Source organism: Thermobia domestica, chromosome 2 (genome assembly GCF_964235325.1).
Source record: "Thermobia domestica chromosome 2, izTheDome1.hap1.1, whole genome shotgun sequence".
NCBI classification, from domain to species: Eukaryota; Metazoa; Arthropoda; class Insecta; order Zygentoma; family Lepismatidae; genus Thermobia; species Thermobia domestica.
In genome coordinates this window covers 240,977,025-240,989,823 of record NC_137455.1, presented here as the reverse complement: position 1 = coordinate 240,989,823, position 12,799 = coordinate 240,977,025, and the positions used below count along the sequence as shown (strand labels likewise).

Genomic DNA, 12,799 nt, shown 5'->3' with positions numbered 1-12,799 from the left:
CTATTAATCCTGCAAGTTTCGTTCCAATAGCTCAGCTCCTTCTAGGCTACACCCAAGAGCCGAACCATAGGATTTTTCGGAGGACAATGCCCATCTGCTCCCTCCAAATAGCAGTAGAAAATTCTTAAAAATTATTTTCGTCTTCAGTACGTCACTCTGAATAACATTTATGAGTTTTGTGCCTTTTGGACAATTTTTAGGGTTTTACCCTTCTTCCCCCCTTTGTGTTTGCAAATTGAAAATATATTTTTTTCGCGGTTTGGTGGTTGCGCAATGGGATATTAATCCAGCAACTTTCGTCCCAATACCTCAGATTCTTCTAGGCTAGACCCAAGAGCCGAACCATAATATTTTATGGAGGAATGTGCCCCCTCTGCTCCCTTCAAAATACAGAAGAAAATTTTTAAAAATTATTTTTGTCTTCAGTACGTTACTCTGATTCATATTTATGAGTTTTGTGCCTTTTGGACAACTTCTTAAAGTTTTGCCCCCGTCCCCCCTTTGTATTTGCAAATTGAAAATTTATTTTTTCCGCGTTTTGGTGGCTGTGCAATGGGCTATTAATCCTGCAAGTTTCGTTCGAATAGCTCAGCTCCTTCAAGGCTAGACCCAAGAGCCGAACCATAAGATTTTATGGAGGAATATGCCCCCTCGGCTCCCTTCAAATAGGAGTAGAAAATTTTTAAAAATATTTTTTTCTTCATTACGTTACTTTGAATAATCATTATGAGTTTTGTGCCTTTTGGACAACTTTGACTGTTTTGCCCTCCTCCTCTCTTTGTATTTTCGAATTGAAAATGTATTTTTTTGCGGTGTGGTTGTTCTCCAATGGGCTATTAATCCTGAATGTTTCGTTCCAATAGCTCAGCTCCTTTTAGGCTAGACCCAAGAGCCGAACCATAGGATTATTCGGAGGACAATGCCCATCTGCTCCCTTCAAATAGCAGTAGAAAATTTTTAAAAATTATTTTCGTTTTCAGTACGTTACTCTGAATAACATTTATGAGTTTTGTGCCTTTAGGACAAGTTTTAGGGTTTTGCCCTCCGTCCCCTTTTGTATTTGCAAATTGAAAATTAATTTTTTTCGCGGTTTGGTGGTTGCTTAATGGGCTATTTATCCTGCAAGTTTCGTTCCAATAGCTCACACCCTTCTAGGCTAGACACAAGAGCCGAACCATAGGGTTTTATGGAGGAAAATGTCCATCTGCTCCCTTCAAATATCAGTAGAAAATTTTTAAAAATTATTTTCGTCTTCAGTACATTACTCTGAATAATATTTATAAGTTTTGTCCCTTCTGGACAATTTTTTAAGATTTTGCCCCCCTCCCCCCTTTGTATTTGCAAATTGAAAATTTATTTTTTTCGCGGTTTGGTTGCAGTCCAATGGGCTATTAATCCTGCAAGTTTTGTTCCAATAGTTCAGCTCCTTCTGGGCTAGGCCCAAGAGCCGAACAATAAGATTTTATGGAGGAATATGCCCCTTCTGTTCCCTTCAAATAGCAGTAGAAATTTTTTTTTGTCTTTAGTACGTTATTGTGATTAATATTTATGTGCTCTGTGCCATCTGGACAATGTTTTAGGGTTTTGACCCCCGTTCCCCCTTTGTATTTACAAATTGAAAATTTGTTTTTTCGCGGTTCGTTTTTGCCCAATGGGCTATTAAGCCTGGAAGATTCGTTCCAATAACTCAGCTCCTTCTGGGCTAGATCCAAAGCTGAACCATAGGATTTTATGGAGGAATATGCCCCTTCTGCTTCCTTTAAATAGCACTAGAAAATTTCAAAAAAAATATTTTCGTCTTCAGTACGTTACTCTGAATAACATTTATGAGTTTTGTGTATTTTGGACAATTTTTAAGGTTTTGCACCCCTTCCCCCGTTTGTATTTGCAAATTGAAAATTTATTTTTATCGCGGTCTGGTGGTTGCCCAATGGGCTATTTATCCGGCAAGTTTCGTTCCAATACCTCAGCTCCTTCTAGGCTAGACTCAAGAGCCGAACCATAGGGTTTTATGGAGGAATATGCCCCCTCTGCTCTCTTCAAACAGCAGTAGAAAATTTTCAAAATCAATTTGGTCTTCAGTGCGTTAGTCTTATTCATATTTATAAGTTTTGTGCTTTTTCGACAATTTTTTTGGGTTTTGCCCCCGTCCCCCCTTTGTATTTCCAAACTAAAAATTTATTTTTTTCGCGGTTTCGTAGCTGTTCAATGTGTTATTAATTTTGCAATTTTCGTTCCAATAGCTGAGCTCCTTCTAGCCTAGACCCAAGAGCCAAACCAGAAGATTTTATGCAGGAATATAAACCCTCTGCTCCCTTGAAATAGCAGTAGAAAATCTTTAAAAATTATTTTTGTTTTCAGTACGTTACTCTGAAGAATATTTATGAGTTTTGTGCCTTTTTGACAATTTTTAGGGTTTGGCTGACTCCACCCTTTGTATTTGCAAATTGAAAATTTATTTTTTGGCGCGGTTTGGTTGCTGCCCAATGGGCTGTTAATCCTGCAAGTTTCGTTCCAATAGCTCAGCTCCTTCTAGGCTAGAACCAAGAGCCGAACCATAGGGTTTTATGGAGGAATATGCCCCCTCTGCTCCTTTCAAACAGCAGTAGAAAATTTCCAAAATCATTTTTGTCTTCAGCGGGTTACTTTGAGTTTTTATTTAAGAGTTTTGTCCCTTCTGGACAATTTTTTAGGATTTTGCCCCCGTCCTTCCTTTGTATTTGCAAATTGAAAATTTATTTTTTTCGCGGTTTGGTTGCAGTCCAATGGGCTATTAATCCTGCAAGTTTTGTTCCAATAGTTCAGCTCCTTCTGTGCTAGGCCCAAGAGCCGAACCATAAGATTTTATGGAGGAATATGCCCCTTCTGTTCCCTTCAAATAGCAGTAGAATTTTTTTTTTATCTTTAGTACGTTATTGTGATTAATATTTATGTGCTCTGTGCCTTTTGGACAATGTTTAGGGTTTTGACCCCCGTTCCCCCTTTGTATTTACAAATTGAAAATTTGTTTTTTCGCGGTTCGTTGTTGCCCAATGGGCTATTAAGCCCGGAAGATTCGTTCCAATAGCTCAGCTCCTTCTGGGCTAGATCCAAAGCTGAACCATAGGATTTTATGGAGGAATATGCCCCTTCTGCTCCCTTTAAATAGCACTAGAAAATTTTAAAAAAATATTTTCGTCTTCAGTACGTTACTCTGAATAACATTTATGAGTTTTGTGCCTTTTGGACAATTTTTTTTTTGTTTTGCCCCCCTTCCCCCGTTTGTATTTGCAAACTGAAAATTTATTTTTTTTGCGGTCTGGTGGTTGCCCAATGGGCTATTTCTCCGGCAAGTTTCGTTCCAATACGTCATCTCCTTCTAGGCTAGACCCAAGAGCCGATCCATAGGATTTTATTGAGGAATATGCCTACTCTGCTCTCTTGAAGTAGCAGTAGAAAATTTTTAAAAAACATTTTTGTCTTCAGTACATTACTCTGAATAATATTTGTGAAGTTTGTGCCTTTTGGACAATTTTTAGGGTTTTGCCCCCCTTCCCCTGTTTGTATTTGAAATTAAAAATATCCTTTTTTCGCGGTTTCGTTGCTGTTCAATGGGCTATTTATCCTGCCAGTTTCGTTCCAATAGCTGAGCTCCTTCTAGGTTAGACCCAAGAGCCGAATCATAAGATTTTATGGAGGAATATAGCCCCTCTGCTCCCCTCAAATAGCAGTAGAAAATTTTTAAAAATTATTTTTGTTCAGTACTTTATTTCTGAATAATATTTATGAATTTTGTGCCTTTTCGACATTTTTTAGGGTTTTGCCTCACGCCCCCCTTTGTATTTGCAAATTAAAAATTTATTTTCTTCGCGGTTTGATTGCTGCCCAATGGGCTGTTAATCCTGCAAGTTTCGTTCCAATAGCTCAGCTCCTTCTAGGCTAGACCCAAGAGCCGAAGCATAGGGTTTTATAGAGGAATATGACCCCTCTGCTCCCTTCAAACATCAGTAGAAAATTTTCAAAATCATTTTTGTCTTCAGTACGCTCCTCTGATTCATATTTATGAGTTTTGTGCCTTTTCCACAATTTCTTAGGGTTTTGCCCCCGTCCCGCCTTTGTATTTGCAAATTGAATTTTTTTTTCGCTTTTTGGTTGCTGCCGAATTGGCTATTAATCCTGCCTGTTTCGTTCCAATAGCTCAGCTCCTTCTAGGCTAGACCCAAGTGCCGAACCATAGGATTTTATGGAGGAATATGCCCCGTCTGCTCCCTTCAAACAGCAGAAGAAAATTTTAAAAAAATATTTATGTGTTCAGTACGTTACTTTGAATAATATCTATGAGTTTTATACCTTTAGGACAATTTCCACCGTTTTGCCCCCCGACCCCTCTTTGTATTTGCAAATTGAAAAGTTATTTTTTTCGTGGTTTGGTTGTTGCCCAATGGGCTATTAATTCTGCAAGTTTCTTTGCAATAGCTCAGCTCCTTCTAGGCTAGACCCAAGAGCCGATCCAAAGGATTTTAAGGAGGAATATGCTCCCTGTGCTCCCTTGAAATAGCAGAAGAAAATTTTTAAAAATTATTTTTGTCTTCAGTACGTTACTCTGAATAATATTTGTGAGTTTTCTGCCTTTTGGACAATTTTTACCTGTTTTGCCCCTGTCCCCCATTTGTATTTGCAAATTGAAAAGTTGTTTTTTTCGTGGTTTGGTTGCTGCCCAATCTGCTATTAATCCTGCAAGTTTCGTTTCAATAGCTCAGCTCCTTCTGGGCTAGACCGAAGAGCCGAACGAAGGATTTTATGGACGATAATGCCCATCTGCTCCCTTGAAATAGCAGTAGAAAATTTTTAAAAATTATTCTTGTCTTCAGTACTTTAGTCTGATTAATATTTATGAGTTTTGTGCCTTTTGGACAATGTTTTATTGTTTTGCCCCCCGTCCCCCTTTGTATTTGCAAATTAAAAATTTATTTTTTCGCGGTTTTTTTGTTGCCGAATGGGCTATTAATCCTGCAAGCTTCGTTCCAATAGCTGAGCTCCTCCTAGGCCAGACCCAAGAGCCGAACCATAGGATTTTATGGAGGAATATGCTCCCTCTGCTCTTTTCAAGTAGCAGTAAAAAACTTTTGATTTTTTTTGTCTTCAGTACGTTACTCTGAATAATATTTATGAGTTTTGTGCTTTTTGGACAATATTTTAGTTTTTTGCCCTCGTCCCCCCTTTGTATTTGCAAATTGAAAATTTATTTTTTCGCGTTTTGGTTGTTGCCCAATGGGCTACTAATCCTGCAAGCTTCGTTCAAATAGCTGAGCTCTTTCTAGGCCAGACCCAAGAGCGGAACCATAGGAATTTATGGAGGAATATGCCCCCTCTGGCCCTCCCAAATAGCAATAGAAAATTTTTAAAACTTATTTTTGTCTTCGGTACGTTACTCGGATTCATATTTACGAGCTTTGTGCCTTTTGGACAATTTTTAAGGGTTTTGCCCCCCGTCCCTCCTTTGTATTTGCAAATTGAAGATTTATTTTTTTCGCGGTTTGGTTTCTGCCCAATGGGCTATTAATCCAGCAAGTTTCGTTCCAATAGCTCAGATCCTTCTAGGCTAGACCCAAGAGCCGAACCTTAGGATTTTATGGAGGAATATACCCTTCTGCTCCCTTCAAATAGCAGTAGAAAATGATTAAAAAATATTTTTCTCTTCAGTACGTTACACTGAATAATATTTTTGAGTGTTGTGCCTTTTCGACAATTTTTTGGGTTTGCCTGACGTCCACCCTTTGTATTTGCAAACTGAAAATTTATTATTTGGCGCGGTTTGGTTGCTGCCCAATGGGCTGTTAATCCTGCAAGTTTCGTTCCAATAGATCAGCTCCTTCTAGGCTAGACCCAAGAGCCGAACCATAAGATTTTATGGAGGAATATACCCTTCTGCTCCCTTCAAATAGCAGTAGAAAATGTTTAAAAATTATTTTTCTCTTCAGTACGTTACACTGAATAATATTTATGAGGATTGTGCGTTTTGGACAATTTTTAAGAGTTTAGCCCCTTTTCTCCCGTTTCTATTTGCAAATTGAAAATTTATTTTTTTCGCGGTTTCGTTGCTGCTCAATGGGCTATTAATCCTGCAAGTTTAGTTCCAATAGCTGAGCACTTTCTAGGCTAGACCCAAGAGCCAAACCATAATATTTTATGGAGGAATATACCCTTCTGTTCCCTTCAAGTAGCAGTAGAAAATGTTTAAAAATTATTTTTCTCTTCAGTACGTTACACTGAATAATATTTATGAGTTTTGTGCTTTTTCGACAATTTTTAGTGTTTGCCTGACGTCCACCCTTTGTATTTGCAAATTGAAAATTTATTTTTTGGCGCGGTTTTGTTGCTGCCCAATGGGCAGTTAATCCTGCAAGTTTCGTTCCAATAGATCAGCTCCTTCTAGGCTAGACCCAAGAGCCGAAGCATAGTGTTTTATGGAGGAATATGCCCTCTCTGCTCTTTTCAAACAGCAGTAGAAAATTTTCAGAATCATTTATGTCTTGAGTGCGTTACTCTGATTCATATTTGTGAGTTTTGTGCCTTTTGGACAATGTCTTAAAGTTTTGCCCCCGTCCGCCCTTTGTATTTGCAAATTGAGAATTTATTTTTTTCGCAGTTTGGTTGTTGCCCAAGGAGGCATTAATCCTGCAAATTTCGTTCCAATAGATCAGCTCCTTCTAGGCTAGACCGAAAAGCCGAACCATAAGATTTTATGGAGGAATATACCCTTCTGCTCCCTTCAAATAGCAGTAGAAAAATTTTAAAAATTATTTTCGTCTTCAGTACGTTACTCTGAATAACATTTATGAGTTTTGTGCCTTTTGGATAATTTTCATGGTTTTGCCCCATCCCCCCATTGTATTTGCAAATTCAAAGTTTATTTTTTTCGCGATTTGGTGGTTGCCCAATGGGCTGTTAATATTGCGAGTTTCGTTCCAATAGCTCAGATCCTTCTAGGCTAGACCAAGAGCCGACCTATAGGATTTTATGGAGGAATATGCCCCCTGCTCCCTTCCATTAGCAAAAGAAAATTTTCAAAAATTATTTTTGTCTTCAGTACGTTACTCTGAATAATATTTATGAGTTTTGTTCCTCTGGCAAATTTTTTAGGGATTATCCCCCGTCCCCCCTTTGTATTTGCAAATTGAAAATTTATTTTTTTCGCGGTTTGGTTGCTGCCCAATGGGCTATTAATCCTGCAAGTTTCGTTCCAATTGTTCAGCTCCTTCTGGGCTAGACCCAAGAGCCGAACCATAGTATTTATGGAGGAATATGCCCCCTCTGTTCCCTTCAAATAGCAGTAGAAAATTTTTAAAAATTATTCTTGTCTTCAGTATTTTAGTCTGATTAATATTTATGAGTTTTGTGCCTTTTCGACAATGTTTTAGGGTTTTGCCCCCTGTTCGCCCTTTGTATTTACAAATTGAAAATTTGTTTTTTCGCGGTTCGTTGTTGCCCTATGGGCTATTAAGCCTGGAAATTTCGTTCCAATAACTCAGCTCCTTCTAGGCTAGACCCAAGAGCCGAACCATAAGATTTTATGAAGGAATATGCCCCCTCCACTTCCTTTAAATAGCAGTAGAAAATTTTTAAAAATTATTTTTGTCTTCAGTACGTTACTCTGATTAATATTTATGAGTTTTGGCCTTTTCAACAATTTTTTTGTGTTTTGCCCACGTCCGCCGTATGTATTTGCAAATTGAAATTAATTTTTTTCGCGGTTTGGTTGTTGCCCAATGGGATATTAATCTTTCAAGTTTCGTTCCAATAGCTCAGCTCCTTCTCAGCTAGACCCAAGAGCCGAACCATAGGATTTTATGCAGGAATATGCCTCCTATGCTCCCTTTAAATAGCAGTAGAAAATTTTTAAAAATTATTCTTGTCTTCAGTATTTTAGTCTGATTAATATTTATGAGTTTTGTGCTTTTTCGACAATGTTTTAGGGTTTTGCCCCCGTCCCCCCTTTGTATTTGCAAACAGAAAATTTAACTTTTTCGCAGTTTGGTTGTTGCCCAAGGGGGTATTAATTCTGCAAGTTTAGTTTCAATAGCTCAGCTCCTTCTATGCTAGACCCAAGAGCCGAACCATAGGATTTTATGGAGGAATATGCCCTCTCTGTTCCCTTTAAATAGCAGTAGAAAATTTTTAAAAAAATATTTTTGTCTTCAGTACGTTACTCTGATTAATATTTATGAGTTTTGTGCCTTTGGGACAATTTTTAAGGTTTTGCTCCCGTTTCCCCTTTGTATTTGCAAATTGAAAATTTACTTTTTTCGCGGTTTGGTGATTGCCCAATGGGTTATTAATCCTGGAACTTTCGTTCCAATAGCTCAGCTCCTTCTAGGCTAGACCCAAGAGCCAAAGCGTAGGATTTTATGGAGGATAATGCCAATCTGCTCCCTTCAAATAGCAGTAGAAAATTTTTAAAGATTATTTTTGTCTTCAGGACGTTACTCTGATTCATATTTATGAACTTTGTGCCTTTTGGACAATGTTTTAGGGTTTTGCCCCCCGTCACCCTTTTTCCCTTTGGAAATTGAATTTTTTTTCGCGGTTTGGTTGTTTCCGAAGGTGCTAACTATCATAAAGCTTTTGTTCCAATAAATCAGCTCCTTCTAGGATACACCCAAGAGCCGAACCATAGGATTTCATGGAGAAATATGCCCTATCTGCTCCGTTCAAGTAGCAGTAAAAAACATTTGAAAATTATTTTTCTCTTCAGTACGTTACTCTGAATAATATTTATGATCTTTGTGCCTTTTGGACAATTTTTTTATGGTTTTGCCCCCGTCCCCCCTTTGTTTTTGCAAATTGAAAAATTATTTTTTTGCGGTATGGTTGTTGTCCAATGGGCAAGTTTCCTTATCCTGCAAGTTATCCTGCAAGTTATCCTGCAAGTTTCGTTCCAATAGCTCAGCTCTTTCCAGGCTAGAGCCAAAAGCTGGAACATAGGATTTTATGGAGGAATATGCCCCCTGTGCTCTATTCAAATAGCATAAGAAAATTTTTAAAAATTATTTTTGTCTTCAGTACGTTACTCTGAATAATATTTGTGAGTTTTGTGCCTTTTCGTCAATTTTTAGGGTATTTCCTCTCGTCCTCTCTCTGCATTTGCTAATTGACAATTTTTTTTTCGCGGTTTGGTTTCTGCCCAATGGGCTATTAATTTTGCAAGTTTCGTTCCAATAGCTCAGATCCTTCTGGGCTAAACCCAAGAGACAAACCATAGAACTTTATGGAGGAATATGCCCCTTCTGCTCTCTTGAGGCAGCAGTAGAATTTTTTTAAAAACTATTTTTGTTTCAGTACATTACTCTGTATAAAATTTATGAGTTTTGTGCCTTTTCGACAATTTTTAGGGTTTTGCCTCACGTCCCGCCTTTGTATTTGCAAATTGAAAATTTATTTTTTTCGCGGTTTGGTTGCTGCCCAATGGGCTGTTAATCCTGCAAGTTTCGTTCAAATAGCTGAGCTCTTTCTAGGTCAGAACCAAGAGCCGAACCATAGGATTTTATGGAGGAATATGCTCCCTCTGCTTTTTTCAAGTAGCAGTAAAAAACTTTTGAATTTTTTTTTTGTCTTCAGTACGTTACTCTGAATAGTATTTATGAGTTTTGTGCTTTTTGGACAATTTTTTAGTGTTTTGCCCTCGTCCCCCATTTGTATTTGCAAATTGAAAATTTATTTTTTCGCGGTTTGGTTGTTGCCCAATGGGCTATTAATCCTGCAAGCTTCGTTCAAATAGCTGAGCTCCTTCTAGGCCAGACCCAAGAGCGGAACCATAGGAATTTATGGAGGAATATGCCCCCTCTGCTCCTCCCAAATAGCAATAGAAAATTTTTAAAACTTATTTTTGTCTTCGGTACGTTACTCGGATTCATATTTACGAGCTTTGTGCCTTTTGGACAATTTTTAAGTGTTTTGCCCCCCGTCCCTCCTTTGTATTTGCAAATTGAAAATGTATTTTTTGGCGCGGTTTTGTTGCTGCCCAATGGGATGTTAATCCTGCAAGTTTCGTTCCAATAGATCAGCTCCTTCTAGGCTAGACCCAAGAGCCGAAGCATAGTGTTTTATGGAGGAATATGCCCTCTCTGCTCTTTTCAAACAGCAGTAGAAAATTTTCAGAATCATTTATGTCTTCAGTGCGTTACTCTGATTCATATTTATGAGTTTTGTGCCTTTTGGATAATTTTCATGGTTTTGCCCCCATCCCCCCATTGTATTTGCAAATTCAAAATTTATTTTTTTCGCGGTTTGGTTGCTGCCCAATGGGCTATTATTCCTGCAAGTTTTGCTCCAATAGTTCAGCTCCTTCTTGGCTAGACCCAAGAGCCGAACCATAGTATTTATGGAGGAATATGCCCCCACTGTTCCCTTCAAATAGGAGTAGAAAATTTTAATTTTTTTTTGTCTTCAGTACGTTACTGTGATTAATATTTATGAGCTTTGTGCCTTTTGGACAATGTTTTAGGGTTTTGCCCCCTGTTCGCCCTTTGTATTTACAAATTGAAAACTTTTTTTTCGCGGTTCGTTGTTGCCCTATGGGCTATTAAGACTGGAAATTTCGTTCCAATAACTCAGCTCCTTCTAGACTAGACCCAAGAGCCGAACAATAAGATTTTATGAAGGAATATGCCCCCTCCACTTCCTTAAAATAGCAGTAGAAAATTTTTAAAAATTATTTTTGTCTTCAGTACGATACTCTGATTCATATTTATGAGTTTTGGCCTCTTCAACAATTTTTTTGTGTTTTGCACACGTCCGCCCTATGTATTTGCAAATTGAAATTAATTTTTTTCGCGGTTTGGTTGTTGCCCAAATGGATATTAATCCTGCAAGTTTAGTTTCAATAGCCCAGCTCCTTCTAGGCTAGACCCAAGAGCCGAACCATAGGATTTTATGGAGGAATGTGCCCTCTCTGTTCCCTTTAAATAGCTGTAGAAAATTTTTAAAAAAATTATTTTTGTCTTCAGTAAGTTACTCTGATTAATATTTATGAGTTTTGTGCCTTTAGGACAATTTTTAAGGTTTTGCTCCCGTTTCCCCTTTGTATTTGCAAATTGAAAATTTACTTTTTTCGCGGTTTGGTGGTTGCCCAATGGGTTATTAATCCTGGAACTTTCGTTCCAATAGCTCAGCTCCTTCTAGGCTAGACCCAAGAGCCGAAGCATAGGATTTTATGGAGGATAATGCCAATCTGCTCCCTTCAAATAGCAGTAGAAAATTTTTGAAAATTATTTTTGTCTTCAGTACGTTACTCTGATTCATATTTATGAATTTTGTGCCTTTTGGACAATGTTTTAGGGTTTTGCCTCCCGTCACCCCTTTGTTTTTGCAAATTGAAAAATTATTTTTTCGCGGTTTGGTTGTTTCCAAAGGTGCTAATTATCATAAAGGTTTTGTTCCAATAAATCAGCTCCTTCTAGGATACCCCCATGAGCCGAACCATAGGATTTCATGGAGAAATATGCCCTATCTGCTCCGTTCAAGTAGCAGTAAAAAACATTTGAAAATTATTTTTTTCTTCAGTACGTTACTCTGAATTATATTTATGAGCTTTGTGCCTTTTGGACAATTTTTTAGGGTTTTGCCCCCGTCTCCCCTTTGTTTTTGCAAATTGAAAAATTATTTTTTTGCGGTATGGTTGTTGTCCAATGGGCTAAATATCCTGCAAATTTCGTTCCAATAGCTCAGCTCTTTCTAGGCTAGAGCCAAAAGCTGGAACGTAGGATTTTATGGAGGAATATGCCCCCTGTGCTCTATTCAAATAGCAGAAGAAAATTTTTAAAAAATATTTTTGTCTTCAGTACGTTACTCTGAATAATTTTTGAGAGTTTTGTGCCTTTTCGTCAATTTTTAGGGTATTTCCTCTCGTCCTCTCTCTGTATTTGCTAATTGACAATTTTTTTTTCGCGGTTTGGTTTCTGCCCAATGGGCTATTAATTTTGCAAGTTTCGTTCCAATAGCTCAGATCCTTCTGGGCTAAACCCAAGAGACAAACCATAGAACTTTATGGAGGAATATGCCCCTTCTGCTCTCTTGAAGCAGCAGTAGAAATTTTTTAAAAACTATCTTTGTTTCAGTACATTACTCTGAATAATATTTATGAGTTTTGTGCCTTTTTGACAATTTTTAGGGTTTTGCCTCACGTCCCGCCTTTGTATTTGCAAATTGAAAATTTATTTTTTTCGCGGTTTGGTTGGTGCCCAATGGGCTGTTAATCCTGCAAGTTTCGTTCCAATAGCTCAGCTCCTTCTAGGCTAGATCCAAGAGCTGAAGCATAGGGATTTATGGAGGAATATGCCCCCTCTGTTCCCTTCAAACAGCAGTAGAAAATTTTCAAAATCATTTTTGTCTTCAGTGCGTTACTCTGATTCATATTTATGAGTTTTGTGCCTTTTGGACAATTTCTTAGGGTTTTGCCCCCGTCCCGCCTTTGTATTTGCAAATTGAAAATGTATTTTTTTTCGCGGTTTGGTTGTTGCCGAATTGGCTATTGATCCTGCAAGTTTCGTTCCAATAGCTCATCTCCTTCTAGGCTAGACCCAAGAGCCGAACCATAGGATTTTATGGAGGATAATGCCCATCTGCTCCCTTCAAAAAGCAGTAGAAAATTTTCAAAAATTACTTTCGTCTTCAGTACGTTACTCTGAATAACATTTATGAGTTTTGTGCCTTTTGGACAAATTTAAGGGTTTTGCTCCCGTCCCGCCTTTGTATTTGCAAATTGAAAATTTATTTTTTTCGCGGTTTTTTAATCCCCAATGGGTTATTAATCCTGCAAGTT

General features: G+C 37.9%; 1 protein-coding gene across 2 annotated transcripts in view; it reads left to right on the top strand.

Moving 5' to 3' along the window:
* Positions 1–12,799, top strand: part of LOC145678411 (zwei Ig domain protein zig-8-like) — a 998,947-nt gene that overhangs the window by 365,919 nt on the left and 620,229 nt on the right. The window lies entirely within an intron of this gene.